Genomic DNA, 15,635 nt, shown 5'->3' with positions numbered 1-15,635 from the left:
CACCTTTGTGTCAGTCTGGAGCATCTGAGTTAGGCATAATGTAACCCATCCTCTCTGCCATTGACAAATCTCATCCACTAACATTAACACATAGCATCCCCTTTGTTTGGAGATCAGCATCACCTCGTGTGTCCTTAGTTGTGTGTATTTCTCCAGAGCTTTCCACTATTTAGAACAAACAAACATAATTTTGGATACACCCTCAAACTGAATACACAACCCATAACTCACTACATAAACAGTACAAATAACAATAAAAAGTGCACAAAAAATACTACAGTTTGGAATGGTTCCCATAATCCAAGCATACTCTTCTTGACATGAAACCACAAGAAATGAACACCCTATCCCAAGAAAAATTCATGCACAAGTAAAATAATATTGCAAGTAACCAAATTTCCTTGCAAAGACTGCACTCATGCCCATATTTGGTGGCAACACCACCTGGGGAAATGGAATCTGCATCACCCTACGTCCCCCTCATGAGAACACTGCCCATGGTCCATTGTTATACACCAGACATGATATAACTCATTCTTTTTTGCTGAAATACATGTGTTCCACTCCTGTATTGCACTTCATACCAAGCCTATTACTAGAAAACAGATCAAAGTGAAAACACTAACAGAAAAATAAGAGAACTATACAAACACAACAGAATCTACCATGAAGTTTATCATGTACTCCATATCTCCCATACAATAAATCATACAAAAAATATTCATAAAATATACATACAAACCACTTATGTGCGTGACCAGAGAACATATGGTATCTTGTGTGCAGCCTGCATGCGAGTTTGATTCTTTACTCCCCTTTACTCTTGCCATCTATCTTCTTTCCAAGTAGTGGTGCTGGCAATTGTAGTAGTATCTGAAGCACCTTTAAAAGATTAACTGTGCTCCACCTGAGCAATGGTTTGTGTGTCAGAAACTGCAATGGAATGTTTACTAGTGATGTCATTTCCACAGCTTGATATGGCCCATAATATTGCGTAATAAATTTCTTCAGTTTACTCTTTGGTTATAGGGGCCAGTTAACATTACCCTTCACTTGGCTCTGTACTCTGGCAGTTTAACTTTATACTGTCCCATTTTCTCTTGCCAATCGAATGCCTTATTGCTTGCCTTTTGCATTTGCTTTCTTATATCTTTTAATGCTTTGCGATAATTCCATATGTTTCCCATTTTTTCCCTATCTTAGGTTTAATACCTCAAAAGGTTATGGCATCTTTCTTCCATGTGTCACCTTATATGGTTACAACCCAACACTAATGTGCGCCTTTCAATTATATACAGCCATTACACAGGGTAAGTATACATCCTAGTCATTATGGTGACTGTTGAAGTAATAGCTCAGCACCTTATCTATGGTTTGGTGAATGTGTTCAGTCCTCTCTTTAGACTGCAGGTGCAAGGACTGGTTCTTTGTTTCCAGATGTGTGATGGATGTAATGGCTGTTTCATTATCTCTGACATAATGATGGTGTCCTGTTCAGTGATTATCATGTTGGGGATGCCAAACTTCAGTAACCAGTTATTCACAATTGCTTGTGCTACTGTAATTGCTAGCTGATTTGTAATCTTTGCAAGGTAACACAAAATGTGGTCTATGATAGTCAAAAAGGAGTGGTTTCCCACCGTTTTTGGCTCAATGGACGCAAAACTGTTCATTCCAACCATCTAAAATGGTCTGGGTGATCCTGGTAATCATTGAATTGTGTAATCTTACCCTCCCTTGCATCACCAGTTGATTATCACTCTTGTAAATAATTGACCAGTTTCATAAGCTTTGAGAGAAGTAAGATTTACGAATAAACTTTTTTACATATCTTCTTTCCTTATTGTTGGCTCTAGTTTGTCACATCTAGGGGTTGATTCTTGAAGCTTAAATTTTTTTGACTCTGTAGGTTTCAAATTACATGCTAACTATTAAGTAAGTCTGCTGTGTAATTTCTATTTTTGTGCTTTTTTGATATCACACTGTCTTTACAATTTCCACTTCCATAAAGCCTAGAATTGCATTGTTATTGCCAAAATTAAAATCTCATTCAATTCCATCAGATCCATACCCACTACTACTTCATTCTGCAGTACTAAAAATATTCAAGAGATTTTACAAAACAAAAAGAGTTTACAAACTTTCTTGACAAAAGAGGGATCTTTACCAAGCTATATCATTTTATAGATGACACCAGAAATAAATATTGTCAGATTGTGCAATTAACAATAGGAATTTTAAGTATGCCAGATATTTTGTAATTTAAAATATTTCTAAAAGAAAAGTAATTGTAACTGTACATAGAGTGTCAATACATATAGATTGTGATAAAGTAATAAAATAATTTCTCCTTGTGCATTTTAGTCTGAAATATAATACATCACATACAAAAGCATATGAAATTCTTTCAGTTAAATAGCTGAGACAATATTAACCTGTTCAAAAGGTAGAAAGAATTTTTGGTATCTATAACTTCTGTTGAATAAAGGTAATGTTAGAGGATGGTGTCCCTTTACAGTATCCCCTTCACAAAATTTTGAAACGGTTTGTTTACAATATTTTGTGACAGACTATAAAGTTTGACAATCGGTATACAAAATGATGCCAAAAGGTTGAATACTGATGTATAGAAGTATCTGGTACATAACATATTACAGAAAACAGAAAAATATCTGCTATACAAGTCATAATCTATACATATGTCAGGGCATGGCATTCAGCTCTTCAGATCTGTGGAGCATACTGTTAAAAGACAAATAATACAAAGTCAAAACATTACAACACTACACTATGGAAATAAGTACAGAGACTATAATTACAAATTGTAAGTACACATCCATAAAATCACACCTTCAAAGCCTTAAAAAGAGACGAGAAAAAATTCAGAGCCTAAGTGTACGATGAGTGAGCCGACTCTAAAAATACGACGATGGGTACAGACCAAAGAAATATACTCAATTATGAGTAGGAATATAGTACAAAATCAATCAGCTACATAAACCAGAGTATTTGAGGATATGTTGATTCATGAAAGGAGGGAGAGTCATAAATAGCTTTAAATGATGACATAATAAAGTAGCTTGAGGACAAAAATCAGTGTATGGAAGTAGACATGTATACATCTTGTTATATTGACTATGCTAGCAAATAGTGTGGAAGACATACAAACTAACCTACATACATAAAGGCCTAGAAGACTCATTTACAACTGATAAAAAATATATATACATACTGATTCAAAGTTACATAATGTATTGGGAATTTAATCCCCCCACTTAAAAAAAAACTTACATTTATGCGAAATAACACTGTCTTTGGTAGTCTTGGTTAACAATTTACAAATCTCAGTCACAACACTGATGTAGTTGGCAGGTGCTTGAGTACATTACCCAGCACCTACGATTTCTTGTAAGTTGACTGGTCCAGCCAGGTACAGCCATACAGCAGTGTGGGAGTGAATCTACCCACAGCATTCAGTTTCCTCCCTAGAGTTCTCAAACTTTCAGTCTAGCATTCAACCAAATCCTGAAACATTGTTTTATGTACTAATTATGCTGTTCAATACCTTGTTTACATCACACAAAGTATGCTCTCCCTATTAAGTTTCCAAAAGCAGTTACTTATCTGAGATTAGATTTAAAAATGGTTCACATATGAAACTTTGATAAACGGAGTTAACTGCAATGGAAAGAATAAACTAACAAGGTGATACACACAGATATACTAACATACTATTCATATTTTTTACAGTACAAATTATGTATATTATCCCATTTCAAAATTGCAAAAGGATCTACTCATGTAGTCTCATAGCATATATGTATCATATTCTAAAGCACAAATCTATTACAAAACATCATTATATAGTGCATCATAAATTTGAACAGCCTATAGATAAGACAAAACTCTAGGAATGACATTATCTTACATACTACATTCATGATAAACACACCACAATTATGTAGTCCTATGAATCTGCAAACGTAGTGTGTATTTTCTTCTAGATAAATAAGCATCCATGGTCACAGGTCTTGTCCTCTATACTAAAAGTTAACAGTACTTTAACATTTTACATACATGCTTTACTTACCACTAGTTCCTCCTATCTTTACACGTGCAATGGACATTTCCACAAAATTCTTATTATGCTGGATCTTGTCTCTAAACTGTTCGGATATACCACAAATTGGTACCTGTCTCAAACAAACAGTTCCCTTCCCACTGATCAATCTTAATGTTAATGTATGGACATTCAAAATCTGAATCATCATCTCTGATAATAGACACTTCATGTAAAATGTCACTTTCAATTTTGTCAAATGCTACATCCACACTGTTTTTACAGGGTTTAATCAACTTTACTGATATCATAGAATCACTTTGGTTACTCATTTTGTCAGGTATAGATTAACGACAAGGAATGGATTCCATAGTGCAACTGACCTCACTTATTACAGAAGGAACACAAAAAATATATTACTGTCAAAATTACACTTCCTGCTCAGATCTTCTTTGACTTCTTTCCACCAATTTGGATATAAATTTTGACTAACTACAGCTAACTTATTCCAGAATGCGCATTTTGCTATGTTACCATCAGTCTCGTCCAAAACAAACTTAAAAAGGTTTTGACCTTTTTCTCTTGGCTTACAGATAACTCATTACTCTGTGTGATATTAATGAAAAACTGCTTTGACTGGACTGGTATTCCAAGACTCTCACTTACATCAACACATACATCACCTTACCTTTATTCACAAATAACTCTGAAACTTCATTATTCTTAAACTCCACAACTACACGATAATCATCATAATCATAATCCCTGATGATGATTATGATTGATGATTACGATTGATGAGTATGATTGATGAGTATGATTGATGAGTGTGATTGATGAGTATGATTGATGAGTATGATTGATGAGTATGATTGATGAGTATGATTTATGAGTATGATTGATGAGTATGATTGTTGATTATGATTGATGATCATACATTCATTCTGAATAAGCTACCAGTCTCAGACATACCAACTTCAGTCATTTCACAGCTCTCATTTGCATCTATATAAAAAATACTATCTAGTTCAGATCCAGTGGAGTCATCACCTGACTGGTATACATCAATAACACTGTTTTCTGACCAAAAGAAGAAATCCTTAGTACATACTGCATCAAAACTCCCATTAGTGTCACATTCTGGTTTGTAATTGGTACTGATAACACTGTAATTAAATATAGTATCTCAAAGCTTTTTATCAAAACATAAGTGAGAAATTAAAAGTGTAAATTGAAGGTCCCATGCTTTTTGTGTTTCCATGCCCCAAAACTATGGACCTTCATTGAGGCGGATTGCTGTTTCCCGAGTAGTTACATCTACAATTGTTTCTTCTATTAAATTGCCCTAGGTTATCCCCATTATTCCTATCCTGCTGATATTAAAAATTTATGTCTCTATTAACATTTTGATCCTGATAGAAGCTACCATTATCTCTGTTTCTGTAGTTATTACCATTGTAATCTCTCTCATTTTGATTATTATGGTACATGCTTCTTTCTACTGCCCTATCCAGCCTGTCAACATATTGTAAAAATTGTTCAAGGCAATCATCAGGTCTGTGCACTAAATCCCACTGCAACCTTTTTGGTAATCTCCTTTCAAGTGCATCAGTCATTGCCATTTCATCAAATGGTTCATCAAGGTGCATAAATTTCTGAAGTTGATTCTTACAAAACTCTTTCAGGGTATTGCCCAATTCCTATAATTAGGACTATTCAAAAGTTCACTTTTAAGTCTTCACTGTTCAGCTTCTAACTATAATTTATTTAAAAAACTTTTTTTGAAACTTTGAGATGTTTCCCACTGACTTAAATTTAGATTTACCCAAGACAGAGCTTCGCCTTCAAGACATCTTTTAACAAATTTAATTTTTTGACTATCACTCATGCCTGACACACAACTCTCTTTACAGTGGTGCAGAAGATCTACTGGATGTGAATTGTCTTACAGAAAAAATTTTGATTGGAATGTTGCACCATGCAACACTATTGTTTGAATGCAGATTTTTGTAAATACAGTTTTCCTGAACTGCTGAAATTTTTTGATCTAAAACATTTACATTAGTTTGCATACTGTTTTCAACATTTAAAATTCTTTGATTTAAACTACTAAAGTTCTGTTCCATTTTTTCTGCTATGACCTTCTGTTCAACTCTGATGTCATTAACATTCTTCATCTGTCTTTCAGACTCGGCAACTAACTCATTTTCCAAAACAATAATTTTATTTTCTAAGACATCAACTTTTTTGTTCACACTTCTTAATCCCTCGGACAACCCACTTTTTAGCTCTGAAACGTGATTACTAAGTTGGTCTGTTTGGTATTGTACCTTATCCATTTTACTATTGTTTTCAGCTTTTAGGTCATTTAATTGTCCTTGTAGTGAAGTAAATTTTCTATCATTGTCCGTGCTTATTTCAGTTGACTGCTCATTAATGCACTAAATTTACTGTTATTATCTGTCTTCATTTCCTCTAGCTTTGCCCAAATTAACTGCAAAATATCAGTTTTTATTGTTTCTTTGCTGACTACATTTTCACTCGGCTCATACATGTCCTGACTGGGTCCCACAGCTTCCACTTCTACATCACACCTGCTCTCATCTCTATTCATTTTGTTAACAATCACACAAGTACACAAACAAATTAATTTCACAAATACTTTGTACTTAGCTTTCCTTTTTGATGTCCCTCATTGTAGTTGTAAAGTCCTCTTTCAATTGATCCGGTTCATCATTATGGGAAATATCTCATCACTGTTGTTATAACTTGGCTGTGCAGCTCTCGGTCTTCTTTCTCTGAGTGATGGGAAATTCAATATAAACTGCAAATGGCACAAATCACTGTCCCTTCTCTAACAGACAACACTTCATTATCAGTCAATTGATCACGCCACCAATTGTAAAATTACCCTCCCTCACATCAACAGTTGATTTTCACTCTTCTAAATAATTGACTTGTTTCATAAGCTTTGAGAGGAGTAAGATTGACAAATAAACTTTTTTACTTACCTTCTTTTCTCATCATTGGCTCCAGTTTGTCACATCTAGGGGTTGATTCTTGAGGCTTCAATTTTTTGACTTTGTAGGTTTTCAGATGACATGATAACTGTTAAGTGAGTCTGTTGTGTAATTTCTGTTTTTGTACTTTTTTTATTGTATCACATTTCTCTATATCACACTGTCTTTACAATTTACACTTCCATAAAACCAAAAATTTTATTTTTATTGCCAAAATTAAGAACATGTCCAATTCCATCAGAGTTGTGCCCACTATTACTTCATTCTGTGGTACTAACAACAGTCCAAAGAGTTTACAAAACAGGGTTTACAAACTTTCTTGACAAAAGAAAAATTTTCACAAAGCTATATAATTATTTTATAAATGAGACCAGAAATAAATTTAATAAATATTATCAGATTGTGCAATTAATAATAGGAATTTTAAGTGAGCCAGATATTTCGTGATTTCAAATATTTCCAAAAGAAAATTAATTTTAACTGTAAATATACAGGTAATACATATCAATTGTAATAAAATAATGTCTTTTTATACATTTTAGAGTGAAGTATAATACATCATTCACAAAATCATATGAAATTCTTTTAGTTAAACCGATGAGATAATATTAACCTGTTTATAAGGTAGGAAGATTTTTTTTGCTATCGATAACTTCTGTTGAATAAAGGTAATGTTAGAGGAGGGTGTCCCTTTACCAGTGGTACTTGCTGATGAAGCACACTATGCACCTAGCACACAATTTCTCACATACTTGTCAACATCCTGTATTCACACTCTTCACCAATATTGTTGAGCAACCTTACAATCTATTGTTCTTTGACCTCTGTGACCAGTTAGAATGTGGGTGTGAACTTCTTTCAATACTTCTTCCCATAATGCAGCAGACATCATGATGCATGGCTCAAGCTTCAGTGCCCTACCTAGCATTCCATTGTGCATGGCAGATTGTGGCTATGTTTTGAATAGCTTGAAGTCAGCATCAGCAGTTAGCAGCTTCTATCATTCTGTATGGTTACAGCCAAGTGTCCATATGACACCAAACTTTCTGCTTAATCCGTCTGCATTTTATGTGCTTTCTGCCTGGCTTATAAATCTCCTCCAGTCAAATTTGTTTAATTTCAATTCCCACCAAGTCCACCTGCTTGGAGCCTCCTTCAAGCTTAATAGCCATTTTGACACTGTGTGATCATTTAAGACTTTCAATTTCCTGGCATAAATATAGCGCCTGAAGTACATGATACCACACATCAAACTCAACATTTCCTTTTCCACACTCAAGTAATTTTGCAGCTTCATTTAACTGTTTTGATGCGTAGGCTGCAAGATGCTCTTTCCCATTCACATCTTTGCTTATAGTACAGCCTCCTGGCTAGCTATTTGCATCACAGGACAGAACAAATTCCTTCTCATAATTCAGAAATATTAACACTACGTTGTCTGGTGATACAATAGTGGTGTCGTGCACAAAATAGCGGCCAATGGCCGGCGACGCCACAGTGGTGTCGTCTGCATAGTATCGCTCAGTGGTCGGTGACACCACAGTGGTGTCATGAGCATAGTATGATGTAGTGGCCAGCGCCAGCACTTCAGTATCTTTTGCATTCTGTTGGTGTTTTGTTTAGGTAACAATAAGTTAAACACATCAATAAGTTTCTTGTTTTTATAAGTACTTGCACCCTTTCATCATGGCAGATGAAAGAGAAAATAGGATTATTTACAATGAAGGTGCAGACGTCTTGTCTGACATTTTGAATAACTTGGCTGATTAGGAAGAAGACATAGAATATCAAAAAAATTAAAGTGAAGCAGAATCGTAGGAAGATAGTAAAATACGTCGAAGAAGAGTTCATTGAAGGCTACGGTTTCCAACTGATTCAGCTGAATCAGATGAAGAAGACAGTGCACAGGGGTCAGACTTTGATTTACCAAAGACCAATAATAAATTTTAAGGATCCTCGGGTCCAAACATATTTCCCAAAAATACACAGAGCATCGAGGATATCGTAGAATTAGATGTCGGCAACGATCTATTTGACTATATGAGCAACGAATCCAACAAGTACTATAGTCAAAATTGCAAGAGAAGGAAACTGGATTTAAAAAATGCCAAATTTGTCAACGTTATGGGACCCAAGCATAGAAGTTGGTTTGGGCTGCTATACTTATGAGAATTATAAATACAGCAAGGATTGATGATTATTGGTCAACAAATCCATTGATAGACACACTGATATTTTGCAAAACGATGTCCTGCAACCGATTCAGACAAATATTATCATTTTTACATTTTTCCAACAGCAACAGTAAACTGGATAATGCCGACCGGCTAGTCAAAGTGCAATTCATAATAGATTATTTTTCCAAAAAGTTTGAAGAAATGTTTAATCCAAGTCTGAACATCTCAACTGATAAAGGAATGACACAACTGGGTGGACAGTTAAATTTAAAGTTTATAATCCATCAAAAATTATGAAATACAGCATACTCATTCGGATGCTGTGTGATTTGAGTACAGGATACATTTCTTCATTCGAGACATATTCCGGTGCTGGACAGCCTTTAGCAAAAACAGTGATGGAACTATTGACACCTTCTGAGGGAAAGTGGCACCACTTCTGCATGGCTGATTATTATAACAGTGTAGAACTTGCAAAGAAGTTACTTGAAAAGAAAGTTTGAGTTTGTGGAATGACATGGCAAAATAGAGGATTTCTGGAAAATTAAAGCTCACAAAAGTCAATGTTTTAGAAGCTTGTCATCTATGGAAAGGTGATAAGTGGCCAGTGACAAGCCAAGTAATCTGAATTAGTGCTGCTGGCGCCAAGTGTATAAATTTGTACGAGATGTGAGGACGGCAAAGTGCTAACATGAGGCTAGTTGTTAGTGCTCCTTTTATCTTTTTTGAATATGAAATTGGGAAGATCTTAACTGTAAGTCGGTTAGTTTTAGTGATGTACAAATCAGTGAAGTTGGCCATACATAAATGTAACATTTCTGAACCTCGTTCCATGTTGATTAAGTATGATGTGGAGTCATTTAAAATATTATGTAGGATTTATATTAATGCATGGTTTTGCAGTGATATGTACCACTAAAACTCTCTTGAACTTCCAGCTGCAGCAAGTGGTTTAAAACTCACAAGCTTTCAGTCAAGTACTCCTTGTCAACTGTCAAGTAGTGACTGTCTTTTGGTTGCCGCTAACATCCTTTACTGCTGCATTGCCTTACATGACGTCACTGGTGCTCACTCCAGCACCATATAGGGTAATGTTTGCATTGCACCCCTGCTGCACCTGCTTCAGCTTTCTGATGGCTGTGTTACAATCCTTGCTCAACGGTAGGCTACCACCTTTGCTGAGGGTGTTTTCACAAACTTTTATCTATCACTTCTTTAATTATGCTATCCCAGAAGCAACTAGTCCATGTAATAAATGATGTCTCTTTGAATGCAGTATAATGTGAATATTCTAGAGCATGCTCTACTATCACTGATTTCTTATGACATGACAGGGGAAAGCATCTCTCGTGTTCTGTCTGACAGAAAACTGTCAATGCTCACACAGTATTTTATATACTCCTGGCATTCTGAGGCCTACATCAGTTTTACAGGTCTCGTGAGTTGTCAAATTTTTGTTGGAGGCCTGTAGACTGAATCTGTTTCATACCCCTTTAAGAAGTGGCTAATATTTCTGATTAATGAACCACAGAACGGAAAAAACATAAGCTTCATTGAGTTTTATTCAGGGTCCTTCTGCTCCTGTGTTTTCAGGAAGGTGGTTTGTGAAATCTGGTAACAAGTGTATCTGTTTTCCTTGAATACTTTCTGTATGTGGCTCAGTTCCTTCAGCAGGTTTTAAGCATCTGAGACACCTTCCACACAATGCACTAAGATCCTCAGAACAGAATATTTTTGTGACAGATAGTGATAGCTGTTAATGTGCAGATATCTGCAGTCTGCAGTATGTGTGGGTGGGTTTCCAGAAAAACACTGTGGCTGACACACAAATTGCTTTATGGCAGATGAGGACATCAAGGAAGTGCAAGGCACTACCAGTCTCTACCTCCATTGTGAATTTGATGGTGTCACGGATATTGTTGATGTGGTCCAAGAATTCCCCAAGCTTTTTACATTCATGAGACCAGATGATGAATGTATTGTCAATGTAATGAAAAAAGCAACTAGGCTTTGCAGGAGCCACATCCAGTGAAAAGCATTTGTCTGATTAAAACATTCTATATTCTCCATCATACAAAATCAGATGGACGGCCTCACATTGGAAAGTCCGTTAGCTCTAGTTATACCCAACTTGTTTATGGAGAACATCATGCTGGACATGCCTCCTGCAAAGTCTGATTGCTTTTATCATTACATCAATGACACATTCATCATCTGGTCTCATTGATGTGAAAAAACTGGGGTAATTCTTGGATCACATCAACAATATCCATGACAATATAAAGTTCACAATTGAGGTGGAGACCTATAGTGCCTTGCTGTTCCTTGATGTCCTCATCTGCTGTAAGGCAATGTGTGTCTCAGTCACAGTGTTTACTGGAAATCCACCCACACACATCGGGATCTGCAAGCTAACAGCTATCACGATCTGTCACAGAAATGTTTTGTTCTGAGGACCTTGGTGCATCAATAGAAAGCTCTCTCATACACTGGGAGGTTGCCAAAGGAACTGAGTCACTTACAGAAAATATTCAAGGAAAACAGCTACAACAATCGCCAGATTTCAAAAGCCATCTTCCCAGAAACATAGAAGCAGAAGGGCCCCGAGAAGAAATATAAGCTTGTGTTTTTTCCATTCTATGGCTCAATAATGGGAAAGATCAGTCATTTCCTAAAGAGGCATGAAATAGATTCGGTCATCAGGGCTCCAACAAAAGTTTCACGACTCATCAGTCCTTTGAAAGATGGTATAGGTGTTTGAATGCCAGTAGTACATAAAATACTGTGTGGGTGTGGATATTTTTATGTTGGACAGACTGTGCATACTAATGAACAGTGCTGAGTAGAACACAAGATACTTTCACTTTTGTTACCCTGAGGGATCAGTGGTAGCAGAGCATGCTCTGGAAAACAGACATCACATTTCATTCAAAAAGACATCAGTTATTACACAGATGTGTTGTTTCTAGGATATCATAATTAAAAAAGCCATAGAGATAAAAATTTGTAACAACACTCTCAATGAAGTTGATGGCCTATAGTTAAGCAAGCCTTGGGACCCTACCATCAGAAAATTGAAGTGGGTGCTGTGGGTGTGCAATGAAAGTATTACACTATATGGCAGTGGAGCAAACACCAGTGACATCAAAGAAGGAAGCACTGCTGTATAAGTATGATGGCAGCAACCAAAAGATAGTCACCACTTGACAATGGCAGAGGAGTACTTGGCCCAAGGGCTTGATGATTTTACACCATTTGATGTTATTGTGAGGTCAAGAGAATTTTATCATAATGGTTAATTGTTTATCAGATCACTGTTGATGTTAACCTACAGCACTATCCCAATTACAGTAAGCTGTGATCAGCAAGCCCGACCTCATGCACTTGCATGGCAGGTCTTAATTTTTTGTGGAGATAAAGTTGCCTATTTTTCCCAGGTTTCAAACACGTTTTTTATTTTTCCTAAATCAGTTATGGTGAATGATGAGATATTACTGTTGAGGAGGACATGGTTGATTTGTCATTACCAGAAGGATGTTGAGCTAATCTTCCTCAATACTTTATTAAATTGTACGCAGCTCATGTCACCCACATAAAACAAATGTCAGTTTCTAATCTGCAATTATCCTATATCAGTAGCACAGAACCAGTATTGATTAAGAAGTGAAACTTTTTGCTCTCCACTCAGTCCTCTTGTTACAGGCTCATAACAGTTATCTACACTGCCTGTAGTTAATAGCTGTGATGTATGGGAACATTTCCTATTGTAAAGATTCAATTCAGTAATGACTTTCAATATAGTAGTAAGAAAGATTTGTTAGGAGGGATATTCTTATTGTAAACATATATTTAGAGGACTATACCATGACATGAAAGAATCCAGTTAGAGAACTATACCATGATAAATCAGAAAACTTAGACAGGCTGCAAATGACACTTTCTTAAAAGGGTACTTTTTCTAACTGTTGCTAATTAACTTTGTCTAATTATCAGAAATTGTTATTCACTTAGCAAATAAGATGGATAAATGGTACAAACTTGGATCCTCTTTGCAACTATTATTGAGAAATATTTCAAACAGTTGATTATACACTTTTTAGCGAGCTTCTGTGCAACGTATTTCTATCAGTGGAAGCAAAAGTTTCAGCATGGCATGCTCCTATTTTTATGAGAATGTTTTATAGCTGTGTTATCATAAGACTTCTGTATCAAATGAGCAGCAGCAGGAGGCCACTTTTGTAATCATAATGGGGATGTGCCAGTTTCTACCCTTTGTATAGGTTTTTTTTTTTTCTGTGGCTGTGCAGTACGACATAAGTGAAATGATTGGATGTAGATGTAGATATGAAGTGGAATGAATACCTCAGAATGGCAGTAGGGAAGGTGAATGGTAGACTTCATTTTAGTTGAAGAATTTTGGCAAAGTGTAGCTCATCCATAAAGGAGATGGTGTATAGAATGCTAGTGCTATTCATTCATTCAAGTATTTGGCATCCCCATCAGGTTGGATTAAAGGAAGACATGAAGCATTTCAGAGTGGGCAGCTGGATTTGTTACCAATAGATTCAATCTGCAATTTGTCCCATGGGTAGATGATTGATAAGAAATAGTAAGATACAGCTAAACAAGATCAAGGGTCTATTACAACCACAATAGAGAGATTTAATAACAAAGGAAAACTCTTCTCAATAAAATACAATATCACTTCTCTGACACTAACAGGCACACACCTGGAACACTCAGTGAATAAACATTGTGGGGCATGAAGACCATGCCACAGATAGTCCCTAATGACAGAGGTTGAGTGCTCAACATAGCTGGTTGACAGGTATGTCTCAGGATATCACTGGAAAGTTATAAGTGCTGCTGTGGTGGCTTCTGATCAGGCCCTGACTAATTAGCTGCTTAGAGGTTGTGTGTGAATTGGCCCAGAACCCTGGTGTGGTGAACCGTCAAATCGTATTGGCTTGCACTGTCCTGTATAGATGGGACATGGAGGAATTCATGCCAATCCAGTTCTGCACACAACCCAGTTGAGGAAATAGGTCCCTGACGTGGAGGACCTCTGGTGGTGCTCGTCCTGCTGTCTGTCATCCTTTATGTGATCAGTTCAATGCAGTGAGGCAATACCTTGTACATATGCAAGCCCATGATGGTTCAGTGTCTGAGGGGTTGCTGATCCCTTTAGGTGAATGAGGGGTACATGGCACCATCAGCACACAAGTGTTATGAAGATGCTTTATGAACTTAAATGAGAATCCCTTGAGGAAAGATAATGCTCTTTCTGCAAGGCATTATTCCTGAAATTTAGAGAACCAACATTTGAGGCTGACTACATAATGAATCTACTGCTACCAACATGCATTTCACATAAGGATCATGAAGATAAGCTGTAAGAAATTAGGGCCTCTATGGAGGCTTTTAGATATTCATTTCTTCATTGCTCCATTTGCAAGTCAACCAGGAGAGGAAGTGATTAATAGTGGCACAAAGTACCCTCTGCTGTGCACTATATGGTGGTCTGCAGTGTATGTATGTTGATTTGTTATTAGTAGTCACCCTGCTTAGCTGAGTGGCAATGTGTTTGCCTGCCATGCAGTGGGCCCAGGTTCGATTTCCTGCCGTGTTGTGTCACCACCACCACCACCACCACTACCACCACTACCACCACCACCACTGACATGCAAGCCACCCAACATTGCATCACCTGAAATAAGACTTGCAACCCGGGGCTGAACTTTCCTGGATGGGGCCTCCCAGGCAATGAGGCTACAATGTCATAATTTTTGTTTTTTAAAAAGTGCTCATTCATAGGTAGCATTAGAGTATTTTAAACATGTATATTACGGCATTTAGACATGGTGTTGAAACTGGAATAAAACTTGGATGTTGATTTTAGTCCATAACATAAAACAACTATTTCTTTAGGCAACATTTGATGTTGCAGGCTACACATGACACTGTTAAACACTTGGTATGTGCAGTGGCTGTGGGTGTTTGTTATTGGTATGATGAAACTGATTATAAAATAAACAGAGCTGCGAAAGACCCAACTATTAATATGAACAACCCCATTCACCAGTAGTGTTAAAAAGCATAAATAGCTCCATTTTCAACTAACTGTTAGGAAAGAGGACCAGAGAAAATTGACATTTTTACAGCATGTTTGTTTAACAAATACTCTGTTGAGAAATAGACTCCAATGTGGACACAGTTAAGAGACAATGTTCTTCATGCTTATAGATGTGTGACAGACTCTGAGGTAATCTCAAGTATGCAATACTACAAAGACCACTGCATATTAAGGTGCCTCAAATTGTACATATAAAATGATAGGTGACATCATTACATAAAAATCTGTTTTTAGCCAGGAACATA

General features: G+C 36.5%; 1 protein-coding gene across 1 annotated transcript in view; it reads left to right on the top strand.

Annotated features, from left to right (window-relative positions):
* The window catches only part of LOC126471267 (unconventional myosin-Va-like), a 179,787-nt gene that overhangs the window by 92,689 nt on the left and 71,463 nt on the right, over positions 1-15,635 (top strand). The window lies entirely within an intron of this gene.

Source organism: Schistocerca serialis, chromosome 3 (genome assembly GCF_023864345.2).
Source record: "Schistocerca serialis cubense isolate TAMUIC-IGC-003099 chromosome 3, iqSchSeri2.2, whole genome shotgun sequence".
Classification (NCBI taxonomy): Eukaryota; Metazoa; Arthropoda; class Insecta; order Orthoptera; family Acrididae; genus Schistocerca; species Schistocerca serialis.
This window is presented reverse-complemented; position numbering and strand designations above follow the sequence as displayed.